Source organism: Neopsephotus bourkii, unplaced genomic scaffold (genome assembly GCF_033783945.1).
Source record: "Neopsephotus bourkii isolate Nb327-2 ecotype Australia unplaced genomic scaffold, CSIRO-AGI_Nbou_v1 NB_1080, whole genome shotgun sequence".
Classification (NCBI taxonomy): domain Eukaryota; kingdom Metazoa; phylum Chordata; class Aves; order Psittaciformes; family Psittacidae; genus Neopsephotus; species Neopsephotus bourkii.
This window is the reverse complement of record NW_026901568.1, coordinates 2276161-2293429: the sequence shown is the minus strand read 5'-3', so window position 1 is coordinate 2293429 and position 17269 is coordinate 2276161. Positions and strand designations below refer to the sequence as shown.

The window sequence follows — 17269 nt, the reverse complement described above, 5'->3', positions numbered from 1 at the left end:
TTTTCTTTAGATACACATTAAAAATAAACTCATCTAATAAAATACATGATTGGGGCCCTGATTCAGCTCCACTCTGTACTTTGCTCATTGGCAGCTACAAAAAGAGAGCTTAAAACAAGTGCAAAGTGCCATGTGAACCACCTGCTTGTTCTATTTTGCAATCACTTTACAATCAGCCTACAAGGTATTAAATGACTGCAAAAGTGCATGACAATGGAGAAGCAAGGGAAAGAGATACAATGAAATGATAGGCTTGATTCAGCTGTGTCCTGAGCACTGGCGGTTTCAATCCTTAAGTACATTTGTAGGAGTGAACCACTCAGCTTTTAGAAGTGAAGAATATCAGTGTATTTTCTTCACCATCATAGATCAGACTTTTTAGGACAGCTGCTGTTCTTGAATAAAGCATTGCCCAGAATGGAAGCACCAATCTCCCCAGAACACTCTGCAACCCAGTGACAGAAATACTGGAGCAGCTCCTGACAGCACTGAGGTGTCTCCCATGGGCTGGGTAATACACCAGCATTGAAGTGTGTCCCAGAAGTGGGACTAGTTCCAGCACAGTTCCACACTGGTTCCAGTCTCCTCTCCAGGATTTGTTAGTTCATCCTTCTCTCCTCTTAGCCCAGTGCCAGGAGCTGGACCAGACACCCATAAAATTAGCGGAGAGCAGATTAGCTTTATCACTTGTATGAGGTATCTGCAGTGATTCAATGGCAACTTTACCATTTACCTATCAGGGTACTGAGAAATTCACTTTAAAATAAATTAATAACAGGGGAGACATTAATAGGCTAACAGAAAAAGTGGGAGGTTTTGTGGGCTTGGGTTTTTTTAAAGCTACAGATAAACCATGTTTCCTTTCCCTTGCTTAGCTTCACCAAACCTCCTGTCATCTCCATATTTCATCAACAGTCATGCACAAGAGGGTCAGCCTGAGAGATCTACTTGTCAAGCACATGCCAGAGTAAAGTACCCCAGTGTTTCAGTATTCAGAAGCCAGCATTCAATTTACCAGAGGTAGCAGCAGATGGGAAATCATCACAGAAAGTATACTTTTTAATTCACAAAACATACGTGCTGATGCAATGCAACACAGTTGTATGATTTGTATGCAACTTAGAAGTTTCTGTACATAAGATACTAATTTTGATTCATGTTTCACAGCAAAATTTGTCACAGATTTTATTTAAAAACAATTTCAAAACGTGTGCCTTAAAGTACAATGGAGGGAATAGAAGGCAGTGTCTTGTCCACACACCTTTAATGTTTGCTTTTAGATACAACTAAGACCAATGCTGAGAGGAAAGCTTGAAGATAGAGTTAAAAATGAAACTATTGAAGAACAAAAAAGATCCATAACAATGAGATAAAAACCTCAGCAAAACCAAGCATGAGCCGCTTGCCAGTTTAGAATACACAATACAAACAGGCAGATGGCATTTCACAACTCCTTTAATTCAGTGCCTACAGCTTAGCCATGTGTTCCTAAATCTCCTAACAGCTATATAGAATAGCTCACATTACTATGGACTTACATTTCCAGGTGCTAGATATTAAAAGCAGAAAGTAGTTATTAAGGCTACTCATGTGTTATGCTGTGAGCTCCATATTCTAAAAATTTGAGCCTTCTGATGATTACTTAAAGCTACAACCAGACAGTATCTCCTTAGGAGAGCATAGAGCGGTAAGCTGCCTGATCCTAGCCTACATTGCGAGGTAATGACATCCCAACAATGATGCTTTCAGCCCATGCAGGCATCCACCAGACCAGAATACCCTGTGCATGAACAACCATTCCCTTCCCCACCTTCTCCTTTGCTATAAGGAAATTAGAGATTAATTGGTGCAAAGCTACTTACACAGACGCCATGTTACTTGACCCTGATGGAGCTCTCTCTGGTCTTGTGTGAGCTGGAGAGACTGACCGGAATTCAACTCAGCCTCTACTCAGCACTGGCTTGGAGCAGCTACTGTCTCAGATGGAGCTGGCAACATAGTCCACTTCATATCTCAGGCAGTGAGAGGGGTCTTGGTGCCTTTTTTTGCACACTGTATGTGTTTTATAGACTCCTTAAAACCTTCAGCAGAAGTTTTGGATTAAATTCTATTGATTCCACCAATGATTCATAGTCTACAGATTAAAAAGAGACTTCCTTCCCCCATTGCCTGGCTCAAACAGGAGCAATAAAGCTCCTCAGAGAAGAGATTAGAGCTGGCAATAAACAGCCAGCAAAATTCATCAAATCATCTTTCACAAAGTTGCCCGAGAGACAGGAAAATACTTGCTGAGAAATAACTGAAAAGTAAATATATTTCTAAGGTAACACATCATATAGGGCATAGGAGCCCACAGCCGCTGCTAAATAATCATCTGGGCATGATCTCTGCAGTGTAGTAACGCAATACAACTGAAACAGTGGGTTGGGAATATACTGAATAATAAAAGCAAGTGGCAGGCCTTCTGCTTTAGTGTGTGTTACTTTTGACAGTGAAGCAAAAAATAAGCAGAGATAATTATGTCTAGAAACTTTCTGGCAGGGAACACAAAACGGTGGGAGTAAGGAAAAGGCTGCTCGAGGAGCATTACCAGGTGAGCCCTGGGTCTGGCAGCAGCCCTGAGGCACCACAGTGCTGCAGATCAGGATTCTCCTAGAAACAAGGAACACGAGCTCCCCCTCTCCAACACACCTGCTGCCAGCAGGCATCTTCCTGGCAGATACATGGATCTCAACCCCCAGGCAGACCATGCCAGCAAATACACTAAACCAAGCCTCCCCTTTGCCCTTCCCACTGGGAAAGCAGCCATAAAGCAGAGCCCACCACAGCCACTTGCTTTACGCGCTTTCCTGTAACACAATCTCATTTCAGCTCTGATTCATGTCTCACTTTATATGAATCACAATTTAATAGGTTGTTCTAGGCTCCTTTTCACATTGGAAACAGTTGCCACCATTTCCTTATGCATTGTAATACACATACAGTAGTTTCGTGCTTTTGTCCTCCTTAAATCCTTGTGCTGTGTTACGCAAACAGATCAGTAAAAGAATCAAAGTCACCATTCTATGCAGTGAGATTTTTCATTTGTCTGTTACTCATCTTTCATTAACGATGCACGAGGTCTTATCTTTCCCTTTCTCAATACTTTACCCTTCACGATTCTTTGTATTTTGTGATGCACGCAGACTTTTGTGTTACAAACTCTTCAAAGACATCATTACGCTTTACATTTACATGCACTGAAATAATCTTTGTAATCTATGATCAAAGACTTGCTATATCCAGCTGCATTCATTTTCTTTATTTACTCTTCCTAGTCAGCCTTTTTTTTTAATATATATTAATTTTTGCTACAAAAAAAAAGCCAAGGCAATTCCCAGTTTCATTAGTCAATGTGCCAGTGATCTGACTTCAGTGCAATGCACACCATACAGAAAGGCAGGGGTTAGTCAGTAAAACATTTTTTTCACCTATTAATATAACTGACTGTCACTCAGCCTCAGTAATCACTAGGCATCATCCCCCTTAATTCATGAGAATTACAGTAAAGCCTTTCCTTCCTGAACTCAAAGATTTAGTTTGCCCACACACACATTGCTCAATTAACATGTGCCACCAAGATAAGAGTTCCCCCTCTTTTAAAAACAGCCCTAAGCTGAAGCAAACCCTCTTCTGAAATAGCATCTGCCAATGGAGGCAATTTTCAAGGCCTTTGATAGTCAGTCCCTAATGTGCAATGCTTTAGTCAGTCATCAGGTTCTCTTTGTCGCAGGAACATGTCTCCAAATTAACAGATTCCAAAGTACCAACTTTATTTGGACTTCCTTCCATGCAAAACTCTTCTGCATAGAGAAGGTGATGTTTAGGATGCTGAAATTTCATCATCACTCTAAGTATTGCGCTGTTTTCTAGTTTTTCTGTCCTAAAAAATACCCAATTGTTGTTTTTTATTAGTGTTGTGTCTTTATGTGGCACTTGGCATTGTTGAGTCCCAGCCCATAAATTAATTAAAATAACCCTGATCAACTCTGATAAGTAACCCCAAATCTTTTACTAGTTGTGTGCTCCTTTACCCAGAGGCATTAAGCATTACCAATAAGACATGCACAGACATAAGAAAAAGAGGTGGGTATGCAGCTTAGAAGCAGCAAAGCTCATATCACAGTAGTGGCTTTAAGGAAAACAAGAATGAACTCATGTCCTCAAATCACTACCCACATCATTTCAACCTTTCTCCAAAGCCCATTAGTACTAACCACATCAATTTCTGGGTGCGACCCCTATAATATATTCATTAACACACAAATGTGTATCCTTACCTCACAACAGATATAGGTATTTATGCCCATAGTATGCTCCCAGTACATCACCAAGCAAATTTTGCCATCATTCTGAGGCAGGACCAGGTTTTTAATCAGGGAGTCTTTCCAATAGGTATTTTCATTTTTGGTGGTAATCTGTCCGAGTGAAGGCAGCGCACAAATTAACACTTAGAATCATAGAATAGTTAGGGTTGGAAAGGACCTTAAGATCATCCAGTTCCAACCCCCCTGCCATGGGCAGGGACACCTCGCTCTAAACCATATCACCCAAGGCCTCGTCCAACCTGGTCTTGAACACTGCCAGGGATGGAGCATTCACAACCTCCTTGGGCAACCTATTCCAGTGCCTCACCACCCTAACAGGAAAGAATTTCCTCCTTATATCCAATCTAAACTTCCCCTGTTTAAGTTTTAACCCATTACCCCTTGTCCTAACACTACAGTCCGTAATGAAGAGTCCCTCCCCAGCATCCCTATAGCCCCCCCTTCAGATACTGGAAGGCTGCTATGAGGTCTCCACGCAGCCTTCTCCAGGCTAAACAGCCCCAACTTTCTCAGCCTGTCTTCATACAGGAGGTGCTCCAGTCCTCTGATCATCTTCATGGCCCCTCTCTGGACTTGTTCCAACAATTCCATGTCTTTTTTACGTTGAGGACACCAGAACTGCACACAACACTCCAGGTGAGGTCTCACAAGAGCAGAGTAAAGGGGCAGGATCACCTTGGCCTAATAAAATAAGTGAATGATCACTGCTATTCCACAGCTAGATAAGGACTACAGAAAATAATTCTGTTGGTTAGGCTTTTAAGCCAATAAAATGCTGGATTCCCTTTGTAGCTTTAATCCACACACATTCCTTTTAATTGTTTAATATTTATGTTCTTCTGTCATCCATTTCTGACCAGTTCCCCCATTTGCTTTATTTCCTTAGCCTTCCATTTCACAAGGCTGAAATTTCCACTTACCCCACGAATGCCTCAACATCCATGAATTAACCTTGGATGCTGAAGTTTGTCATAACTGTTTTCTGAACCCAACTTCTCCTTTGGAAATATGCATCTGTACTCTGAAATATTTTTCAGCTCCTCAAGGTTATGTTACCTAGCCATTTGAATGCAGGGTGGAGGCTACTGTAGTACTTTGGTGCCTTCCACATCAATATGCCTGGTTTAAACAGGGGCTTTGGGGGGTTTTAGGTCAACATTTGGTTGAGATTTGTTGATAGACTTTTTACACGACAGGCGACTGCAATACAGTTTTGCAGGTAGACAGCACTAACTAACGTACCAAAATACATTATGATTTCATAAATAAGGTGAAGGGGCTAAATAAACATTATTACTTTGCAATTTACAACTATTTTTTTAAAAGCCCATATAAAACCAGTACATCTTTAATGGACATCAGGACTGCACGATTAAACCTCAGTAACACCAGAACAAAACACATCTAAAGAATGAACAGGAACATCAGTGAAAATATGCACCCATATATTTTCAACCCAAAACCAGGATGTACAGAACTCAATGATCATATTCAAAACCCTATGAAACACAGGTCTTCTGAAGATATTTTTCTATCACTAACTGGCAAGTTGAACAGTTGCTAATTTTACCAGCTTTTAGTCTCCTCTGTTTGCAATTCTGTTGTATTTAATGCAATTCCACACATCCAGCAACAGAGAAGCTGTATTAGCTATACACTGCCCTGCTCTATCAGGCACCTGAACCTCCCCTTTCACGCCAATGAAACAGTATTTCATCCCTGAAGACAAGCAAAAAGTGGCTACAGTACTTATTTACACTCTGATATAATGAAAGCCATTGAATAGAAAATGTAGCAAAACACCTTCATAAATTTAGCTACTGCATGTAGAAAATGTGCAGATTTTATTGGTGCTCCCTACCTGCAACTCTGCAAAAACATTGCAAATAGCAATACATTAAGTCTGGCAACATGTCTTTGAAGTGCCAGCCCTTCTGTAGAGGGTCAGGAGCTTGCTAGAGAGACCAGAGATGCTCCCTGCATCAGAAAACATGGATCAACTTTGGGTGCCTGCTGTGAGTCAGCACTCTCTATCAACATCAGTCCCAGGATCAATATTCCTGGATATAACTCTCATGCTCATTCAGCTCTTTAGGGGCCAAGAAGAATGACATAGATATGGGGAAAAATTTTCTCTGCCTAATATAATACTACAGATGATCAAAGCATAACGGGTTTAAACTGAAACAGGGTAAGTTCAGGTTAGATATAGGGAAAAAGTTCTTTACCATGAAGGTGGTGAGGCACCAGTTGTCCAAAGAAATGGCAAATGCCCCATCCTTGGCAGTGTTCAAGGCCAGGATGGACAGAGCCTTGGACAACATGGTCTCTGGTGTGAGGCACCCCTGCCCATGGCAAGGGGAGTGGAACTGGATGATCTTAAGGTCCTTTCCAGTCCAAACCTTTCTATGATTCTATGATCACAAGATCATCTGCTTGAGTAAGGCAAAACATTAACAACCTCTATAAATGGTAATATTATCTTTAAAACTGTGGCATAACACAAAAGCCATATTATGTCTTCAAGTGCATTTAAAAAAAAGACAGGAAATAACTCTTGCAGAGGGGTTGGAAACATACACTGCAGGATTAGAGGAGTGAAAGGACTAATTATAAAGTGGAGTCCACCACTATTTAAAATATCAGTCTTTGGTGTTAACAACCCACAGACCAAACCATGCCCTTGGCCAAGCAATTTAACGGCAGTGGGAGCACTCTACATGTTTTTTTATGGCAAAAAGTTAGCTCCAAAGACAGACAAATTCAAGTAGCTGTCACTGATGTTGAGCCAAAAAAGCTTTCTGGCTCTAGCATTCTTCTCTGCAAGGTCAGAGGTAACCACAGGACCTTTATTATTGCTCTTAGTTCACTCTGAATCATACACGAATACAATCCAAGGCACTAATTAAAGACATAAACCTTCTCTGGATTGGATAAAGGGCTGTCATTTTTTTCTTTCCTGTAGGAGGATAATTTTTTACAGCCTGAAGTACAGTTACATATTTTCACAAGACAATATAGAATGAAAAAATGAAACAAAGAAATACATGCTTTACCAAAAGCCAATAAAAAGGAGACAGATTAGCTTTCAATCACACGTCAAAGAAGTAAATCTAACTTTGCAGAGCTATAAAGCAAAGATCCATCTTTGTCTCTGCAGTTTAAATAAAAGTTTGACAAGAAAGTTAATAATATGAAAGGGAAAGGAGGATTTATAAAAATCTTTTTGCAGAGTAAATAACTGAAACAAGCCACAGACCTCCGAAACTATTGTAGCTCCAGTGCAACGTGAAAAAAAACCCTGCTGAATTTAGCACAGCACGCAGAATGTCACGGAGTGCCAACGCTTCAGAAAGCCAGCTTGCATAAAGATGAGGCAATTTTGGAAGTTTCACTGCTACAAAACTGAGCCAAAACTTCACCGACTTCAGCATCTTTGAGCATGTTCTCATGCTCAAAGCAGGGATAATAAAGACAAGACTCTAAGCCCAAGTCACCCTACAAATTGCCTCTCCCTTGTCTGCCTTGGTGCAACACACATCTTTGTAACCCATTTAATTAAGCTCCACTGTGCCTCCTTTGCAACAGGTCCACAACAGGAGAGATTTGCCAAGATCAAGCTGTGCTTGCAAGTGAAAACCTTTTCTAGAAGGCCCATCATGCATCCTGAAGAACAAAGTTTCTGAGAAAAGGACTATGGTTTAGGTAATAAAGCACATTTCCTTCAGCTATAACTCACACAGTTGATTCCTTCTGCAGCCGCAGCACAGAAAGATTTATCTCTGGCCATGTCACGGAAGCAATTTCCATGAAAGCCTTTCAAAAAGGTATTCTCTCACCTTAAGCCCGAACTGCTAAACATTTCTGGGAGAACAAAAAGCCCAGAACCTCTATCAGGAGCTCCCCTAGTCCATCTCGCTCACACACCCAGGAGTTAACTGGACTGCTCATAGAAGGAATTATCCTCCCTGGCCAGCCTGGTAGAGGCTTTGAAGTTGGGAAAGCAACTTGTTTCTTAGCACCAGCTGGATTTTTTTTAGCTAACAAATTTGCTGCTAATTCAGTAGTTATAGAGATCAGGAAGAGCTTCCTATTTCTTGCTTCCTTCTGGCACATCACAATTTTTTTCCACTGGTACTGAAGGTCTGGAGTTTGTTACTGTGCCCACACTGGGAGTGTGGTTAGGCTTACTGGGGGAGAGCCAGAGGTTTTGAAGCTTTCTGGACTGGTTTTAAGGGATCACATGGTCTCCTTTAATCCCAATTTTTTACCTCCATGTTATCATTGCCATTTCTATTGCTGCACACCCCTAATTTTCTAGCAGTATGCAGAATATATGCATTCCTTGGCTGTGAGTGACTGGTAAATCACTCCAGCTTCTGCTGTTGCAGCTTTATTCTCCCACCTTGATTAACTGAGTCTTATATTCCTCAAAGCTGCTTAGTGCAGTATCTGATTCCCCAGGATCCTAAATTGTTGCTCAGAAATGAGTGCAGATTATTCGGCCTGTCTACTTATCAGCTTTGAAATGCTAATCTAAGGTGATGACTACCTCATATTTTTATGTTTTCTCTTAGCCAAGATTGTAATTTCAAATATTATCTGATTATATTCTTCCCTTGATGAGTTCAAAGGAAACAAAAGGCAGTAACTAAGATGCAGGCTTTAATTGCAGGAGGAGGAAAAAAGAAAAGACTCTTCAGAAGTTTCATGAGGCAAAAATCAGCAACAAATGTGGTTTCTCAGGAAATAAGTTGTCATACCATAGAGTGTGTGCAAATGAGTATCTTCCACAACAAGAAAGTGCTTGCATGCTGGCTGCAAGATCTGGAACTTGTTTCAAAGAACTGAAACACACACACACACAACCAACCATCACAACTGAAACCCAGGGTACTGGCATGTGCTGGGTTCAGCAGTAGCAGTCATTTTTCTCCTTCTCAGTAGCTGGTGCAGTGATGTGTTTTTGACTTTCAGCCTGGAACAGCGCTGATAACACCGATGCTGCTCAGTAATGTTTACTCTGACCAAGGACTCCCTGAGCCTCATGCTCTGCCAGGGAGGAGGGGAAGCTGGGAGGAAGCAGAGACAGGACACCTGACCCAAACTGACCAAAGAGGTATTCTGTACCACAGCACATCATGCCCAGGATGTAAAACTGGGGTCAGTTATCTGGAAGGATTAGATCACTGCTCGGTCAGGCTGGGTAACGGTTGGCAGGTGGTAAGCAGTTGTATTCTCTTCCCTTGTTATTTCCCTTATCATTACTATTATTGGTGGTAGCCGTAGTGATTTGTGTTACTCCTTAGTTACTGGACTGTTCTTATCTCAACCCTTGGGAGTTACATTCTTTCGATTCTCCTCCCCACCCCTCTGGGAGCCGGGTGGGAAGGGGGGGGAGTGAGACTGAGGCTACGCAGTTCTGATTTACGGCTGGGCTTAAACCACGACATGACAGAAGAGCAAACCAGTGGTGGGGGTAGGGAAATGTCAGTTTCAATTGGCATTGGAGCTGTTTGGGTCAAAATCACTGTAGCAAAGTACTAAAGCCTGGGTTAGAAGCCCAATTTCATTTCTAAATGCACGTTCATTTCCAAATACACATTTATTTCTAAAGTAACTTTTAGTATTAGGTCTAGTTTTATCCAGGACTTCTCTCACTGTGGAAGACCAATCTCCCAGGTAGAAGAAGTAATATTTAAGTCACAGTACTTGTTTATTTCAAGCTTGATACCAAACATATTTCAAACAATCTTAATGAATCAAAAGCAGGTGATGGATGATATTTTAGGTACTAGAACAGTATATTCTAGATCAAGAGAGGTACAGACTGGAGTAAAAGGAGTGCAATGAGGCTAATCAGAGATCTGCAAAGCATAACCTGAAGGAAGATTAAAACCATTAAGGGCTGTGTACCCTAAAAAGAAGACAACTCAGGGGGGTACCTCAAAGGCTTCAGACACAGAGTAGAACAGAATCTTTTCCCCATACCTGGGACATACAAGACAAGTTACTCAGCTATCCTAATTACAAGAAGAACAATTCAGGGTAAACTTCAATAAAACCTTTCTACAGCAGAGATGAGGAGACAGAATAGATTAGCTGAGCATCTCACTACCATTGGATAAATATTTGTCAGGATTAATATATAGTTGATCCTGCTTGGGGCTGATGGATGAGTTACACGACCTCTCTGATGTCCTTCCAGATTATTTCACCACGATTCTGTTATGCAGTTGCTAACAAAATCAGGAACTGGATTTTATAACTGAAAATGATGTTTCAGAGACTCTTTAGGAACTCACAGCTGGTACAAGATAAACCTAATTTTCAGATAGCACAGAGCTATTGGTTTCCCTGATGTTGCAATCACCATCTTTAGGTAGCTGAGAACATACACAGAGGTTGAGGTTATTTCTATTACTCAGCTTGGAAGCCAGTTCTGAAGGGTGGTAGATTAACTGCATTGCAATTGTGCTAAGGAGCATTTCAGCAAAGTTATATCTGTTAAAAGCACCCTTGAAATGCAGAGATCTTTAAAGCTGTCCCCTTGAAAGACTTAATTTTCGTAGAAGTGATAAAGGTTTAACTAACACAGCTTGATACCCAACCTGGGAGATATCGGCGAAACAAATACAGAGTTTAAACACCATTTCGGAGAACTTAAATGCAAGATATCCTCCAAGTCATTTACTGGCAAGTCTCCCAAATCATTCTTGCTTAATATAGAATCAGAGAATATCTTGAGCTGGAAGGGACCCGTAAGGATCAATTAATTTCCTGGCCGAGTAAGTTATTAACACCTTTAATGCAGCCAGAAGGCTCCCTTGAACCAGATTACGGAAAAACAGAATCTTCAGCATTTTTGAGATGGGGTTCATAGCATCGGAAGATTTAGTATCTTTTAAATAAAAATTAGCTCTGCTTGTAGGAGTCATTTGTCCAAGGAAAGTATTCTAGAAAGAACTGGTAATAACTTTAAAGACTCTATCCTCCTAATGATTCTTGTCCTGTGTATACACTGACCACCGGTGCTTCTGAACATCTGCAACTTGAACTCTCTTAAATCTGTCAGACACTGGGAAGAGATGGGTTTTAGAGTTTCCTGAATCAATGGCCTCTGTGTCTGTAATATATTCCTTTTTGGACATCCTCAGGATGAGCGAGTTTTGTTTGCTGAGGCTAGAACTGACTTCCATTATAGCCCATGAGAACACTTCATGTACAGCCACATCAAAGCAGTTCTTCTGCTCCAGAGGTCTATACAGCATCACATGAGATTTCTGTATCTTCAATGGCGTTTAGTTACATCTCCACCACCTCTGACCTCAAGCAAAAATATAGCAGAGGTGAACTGTCTACAGGCTTTCAAAGCTCATGATTGAAGACCAGAAGATGAAAAACTGCTTGCACTGCCAGCATCATGCCCTTCACAGTCCCACTATGGGTTAGGATTAGGTCTTGGCTCTGAGCTCCTCTCACCTGACATTGCTCAGTCTCCCTGTGAGCCTATTTACAATGCAGTATGTTTTGATCACACTTGTCACTCCTCTAGATGCCATGCAAAATAACTTAAAGCATAAGCTTTAATCAAAACAATCCTTATTGTTGTTGCAAGATGTGTATTGTGATCTCATCATAGCCTAAGCCTTGAAACTCTAACACCAACACCACCTAGCCACAAGTAGTACCTGGTATTGCTTGCCTGTTTACAGCTATCTCCTGAAGTATACTCTTGAGTATCAGAGAAGATTGTTTTGTTGCTATTCCTTGATTCATGTGAAAAACAGGTAACACAGGATATCCCCTGTGCCCTGGCAGCTTGGGGGCATACCTCTTTGGAACAAGAGGTTGGGAAACAGACACAGGGTGCCAGGCTGGGCAGCCAGGGAGCATGGGAGCATGGCAGAGGCAGGCAAACAAGAAGCACCTTGTAATCACTTCTGCAAAAGGTTTTTCGAAATCAGGGAAGCTTCCGATTTTGAAAACACAATTCCAGAGGAAAACAAACCTAAAGAGTTTTCCTTTCCCTGACACAGTAATGAGCATGAAGCAGATTGGTTAAAAAAAAACAACCAACAACCAAACACATAAAACCCCAATCAAACCAAAATCAAAACCACACACACAGAAAAAGTCCCACAACATCCACAAACAAGAGGAAACTGTGTATTGTGGATGCCCACATTAGGACTCTGCATCTATGTCATTTCCTCTTCAAAGTCTGTGCTGGTGAAGAATAAGTGCCATGAGCGAATTAAAGAACTTGCGACCTGGCTTTACACAATTACTTGGTCTTTGTAATAATGAATTTTTCTTCTTCCTCAGTATTACAAATAAAGGCATCAGCAGCTTTTACTACAATCAGCTTCAGTGACCATGGCAAAAGTTCACACTAAGAGTTGAATTCTTACCTCATTATGAGAAAGTACACAGTGAAAAGCACTGGCTACTGCTGTACAGTGACAGTAGTAGATTAAAACCCTTTCCTAAATCCTAGTTTTACACCTTATTTTTCCCTGCATTCCTCAGCAGAAGGGAACAGTCATATAAGCTGCTTTCCAGAGCAGCTTGTTGACTAACAGCTGGTTGAGGGAGAAGTAATGCTGGGTAATGGCTTTATGACTTCACTTCACTGCTTCAGGTTTCATCTTAGTTACAAATCCCTTTCAGAAGGCGGTTTTTACCTCTGCTAGCTCACTTAGCTCGCTAAGCTACTGTGCTTTGTATTTTCCATCCTTTCTCTCCACGGGCAGGGGGGAAGTCATGAAAAGCCAACACATTAAACCATCCAACTACTTCAGAAGCATAATACAAACTCACACTTCCAAAGTTTTGTTCTAGTTGGAATCTTGAGAGACATGCAGCACTGTATTATGCAGCTCATGAACTGAAACAGTGCTTTTGAAGCTACTCTAGGTTATCAGTTAAATATGCATTGATTTTTTTATTTTTATTTTTTAAAGTGATGTATTATTAATTAGGCAACAGAGCAAAGCAGCTTCCCCAGAATTATGCCTGCCTGTGACTGAAAAACGTATGCAGGGTGCTATCCAGAATAAAACCTCTTAATAACTAAAGGGGAGGATTTCACACAGCAAGCTCAATTGCTAGTCTTTAAAGAAAAGTATATTAGGACAAACCTCATCTCTTTCCAGATTATGCTGGGCACAGTGGAGTAATTCAGGCCATTCAGGTGATTGCCTACTTAGTCCCCACAAGTTTTAAGCAGCACAAGGACTGCTTATGGGGTTGCTCAAGCAAATTCTATCCCTGCCTCTTCTCATACCCAAAACACAGACAGACTCATGGCCCAAAATGAAGACACAGGACTGGCAAGTCCCACCCAACATCACCATGTATTTCAGCAGCAGAGTAATGGTACTACTTGAAATATCAAGCCTGTGGTCCAATTTGAGATTCTGAACAAAGAAAACGTACATAAACGTAATTACTTCATTACAAACTTGCTCACACTTACCTTGAGTCCCAGCTCGGATCCTGCTGGCCAATTTCACACATGCACTGCAGAGCTGGAAACCATGAGCTCTCAGCTCATTAGAAGCAGGGAGTAAAGATGTTTTCTTATTCAGGGAGTCAAAGACAGTCCTCAGTGCAAATGAACACAACCTGCATGCCATCCTGCCTTGTGCTTGCTGATGGATGCAGAAGTAATTCAGCCCAGACCTGTAAATGAATGACAGTGAGGACAATTAGCAGAGCAGCCAACAAAGAAATACTTCAACCTTCTTAGAGTGTTTAAATAGAAACACATGTAAAATTGAGTATTCACTTCTTGCACAAGTATAAGTGAGAATGCAAGTTTCAGTTAATGAAGCACAAGCCATAGATTGTTTGATAGTGCACAGAGCAGAAGCCTTTGGCCTGTTTGGCCTTTTGCCTAGAAAAAAAATTGCTTTTTGCCTGTTTGGCAGCAGCCAGCTGGCAGGCCAGATTCGGCTAAGAAGTTGTGACAGCACAACTTAAACGCACCTACGACCCCACCTCAGAGTATCTCTGTACTGCTGTTGGTCATGATGATAAAACAACTAGCAATTAACACCATTTATTTTGAAGGGTGCCTTTTGTATGCAACCTCACACTCATACACAAATCAAGTAAGCCCTGCTTAAGCAGTTACTGTGCACCAGCTGCCTACGTGCACAGGCTTAGACTACTGCAAATGCAAAGAAACACAACTTAGGCTCACCAGCAATGAAAGAGCATCGGCTCGCACAGATTATAGGCACTCTGTCATAGAGCCCAAGCCTGCTGCACTTCAGCTGTGCTAGTCTGAGCATCAACCATTCCGACTGAGAATCTTTTCACTTACTGCCACTCCCAGAAATAACAATCAAAAATCCCCTGAAATGTCTCACATTCTGCAAAATGGCCATTGCCAGCTGAACCATCATACAAGTCATCTGCTTCCCTGTAGCAGCCTGCCCTTAAACCTGTCTGATGCAAACTTGCCAGTTTCCCTTTCATAGTAATGCATTAAAAATGTATCACATTCTTCATATTGACCTCCTGTATAGCACAGGGAAGAATGGGATTCCCATAATTAATCTTGGAATTAGAGCTGAGATTTCACAAAGGTATCTGATCCCCATTTGGACATGGTCAGTCATGCAGACTTCACCAAAACCTCTATCAGCTGCTTCCTTGTTTCATTTCCTGCAGATTTGTCAGGTTTTGGCATTTGGCCACTGAGCCTTGTACTAGTGAGACAGAAAAGCCTTCTATTACCAAAGCATGATCATTTCATTTCACGATCTATGAGTAGAAGAATCAGTCCAAGCCCCTCCAAAGACCGACTCAGTCCACACAAAGTCTCAGGTACCTGAACTTAGGGTGATATCAGTCAAATTATCCCTTAGCCTTCCCTTTATAGAGGTAAGCTCTCAACACCCATCTATTGGTGTTGTATTTCACAGGATTAGGGATCTTTACAATGCACCCACCACATCAGATGCCTCTGATGCAGAGCATTGTGTGCTCCAGCTGAATGTTTCCATTCACAAGCCTGTAACTTGTGTTTCCATCTGAGTGCCCCACACAGAATCCAGACACACAGATGTGCTCCACAAACACACTCAGATATCATGTCTCTTCTTGAAACGTGATGGAAGTAATTCAGTAGTTGCTTTAATGCAACTTTAAAGCAGGACAAGTCCAGGCTAAATAAATCCAGAGGGAAGCATACACAAGCCAACATGGCTCTAATACTGAGCCGGTCATTTTGCCTTTCTCCTCTTCCTTTCTACTTTTCTTTTCTGGAGGGACTCAAGCATTAGGCTGAGTGTTGAACTGTCGGTTCAGATTTTCAGCCTTAAGAGATGAATTTCCCTTCCAACTTGAGTCATGCCCGACCTAACCTTCTGCAATTGTGTATGTGTAGTTAATCATACACAACTACACTGAACCCAATTGTTAAAAGGCTGAATAAATACAACTACACCGTCATTACCTTGTTTAAACGTAGAAAGATTGAGTTCTAACTGGAAATACCGATTCAATAAATAAGCCTGAAATGCAGCAGGTTTTAATCACACCAAGAAATCGGTCTTTTGCATCTCTAAATTATGCAAGGCAAAGCAAGTTCATTTTAATCTATACGTGGCATTATATTTGCCATCTTCATAGTACTCTTTGTCAGTGGGTAATAGCTGTGAAGCAAGTGAAAATGATGTAATGTTGGCTGTTGGTGCCCTCCAGGGGCCAGGCCCGGTATAGCAGTCAGGCAAAACAAGTTTTGAGCATTCGAGCAAATATAATAAATATTGCATATTATTACCCCTCTAGAAAAAGGTGCGAGGGCCATTATTCATGCTACCCTCAGTGGACAGTTTCCCTCTGAAGTCCCACAGACACTGGGATGCTTTATCAAGCAGAAGCAATGCAAGTGACCTATGCATTTCTATTTGACTGCTACTTTCCCTGTCTGGATTCCTGTGAAAGCAAGGTTTATATTTGATCACATTGCACATCTCTCTTTCCTCTTCCACTAGCACGGAAGCCTTTCCCTGGATTCCAGTTAATCTGAAGAAGTAGAGGTGGCGAATATACTACATGCTGATAGCATTCATGACAATTGGAATCAAGAAATGAAAGCAACTAAACTTGATGCCCCGCATGCTGTGAGGCTGAAGCACCAGCTGTCCTTACATTTGCTGCAGACTGAACCATAGGGTGAAAAATCCAAGAAAACTCAGTTTGTAACTTCCATCCATTAATGTCCATTTTTGGCTGCAGGCTTACTCCAGCTTTACATCAAACGACTGATACCCTCCCACAGGCTTTACACTCCCTGGAACAAGACAGGAATCATCCTTTGGCCCTCACAGACTGCAGATTAATTCTTTAGCATAGGGACTATTAATTCACATTTTTCCATGGCATTCTGTAACACAGCTGCTACAAAACTAGACATCAGAGAGGGCGAGTTAAAAAAGATATCAGGACTGTCAGAGTACAAGAACAGTCCACACAAGCCCAGAAGATAAACTGCACATCTTACTCATAACTTACCTCCAACAGAGACCTATCTGATCCAGAATTTCTCTGGAATTAACAGAACTCTTCACTGCCTCCCAGCACACACAGCTCTAACAGCAGACAGGATGGCCAAGAGCAAGAGGAGGTGTACTATCAGGGCACGGTTATGTTAGAATTTCTCCTCCTTAACGTTCTCAGACATTATGAAAGCATGCTGCCAAAACAAGGTTTGCATTACTGTCCAGTCTTACCCACAGAAGCAGCTATAACTTTATAAATACTTCTTCTGCAAAATTAGGATTCAAAGTTTTGGGCGCACTTGAGGTGTTCATACCAAAACCACATCTCCCTTCTCCTTACAGCATATAATATCCAATAAAAGTCTTAGTCGTGGAACGCTCCTC

General features: G+C 41.4%; 1 long non-coding RNA gene across 5 annotated transcripts in view; it reads right to left on the bottom strand.

Annotated features, from left to right (window-relative positions):
- Nucleotides 1–17269, bottom strand: part of LOC133216988 (uncharacterized) — a 146443-nt gene that overhangs the window by 113759 nt on the left and 15415 nt on the right. For 2 of the 5 annotated variants that reach the window (XR_009726777.1, XR_009726778.1), the window contains exons 5-6: nucleotides 16899–17079; nucleotides 13849–14054 (exon numbers count right to left, since the gene is read on the bottom strand). This is a non-coding gene — a long non-coding RNA (uncharacterized LOC133216988). Of the gene's footprint in view, nucleotides 1–3956; nucleotides 4458–13844; nucleotides 14055–16354; nucleotides 16410–16898; nucleotides 17080–17269 lie in introns of those variants that run through there. The other 3 variants (XR_009726779.1, XR_009726776.1, XR_009726775.1) reach the window with 3 other exon arrangements.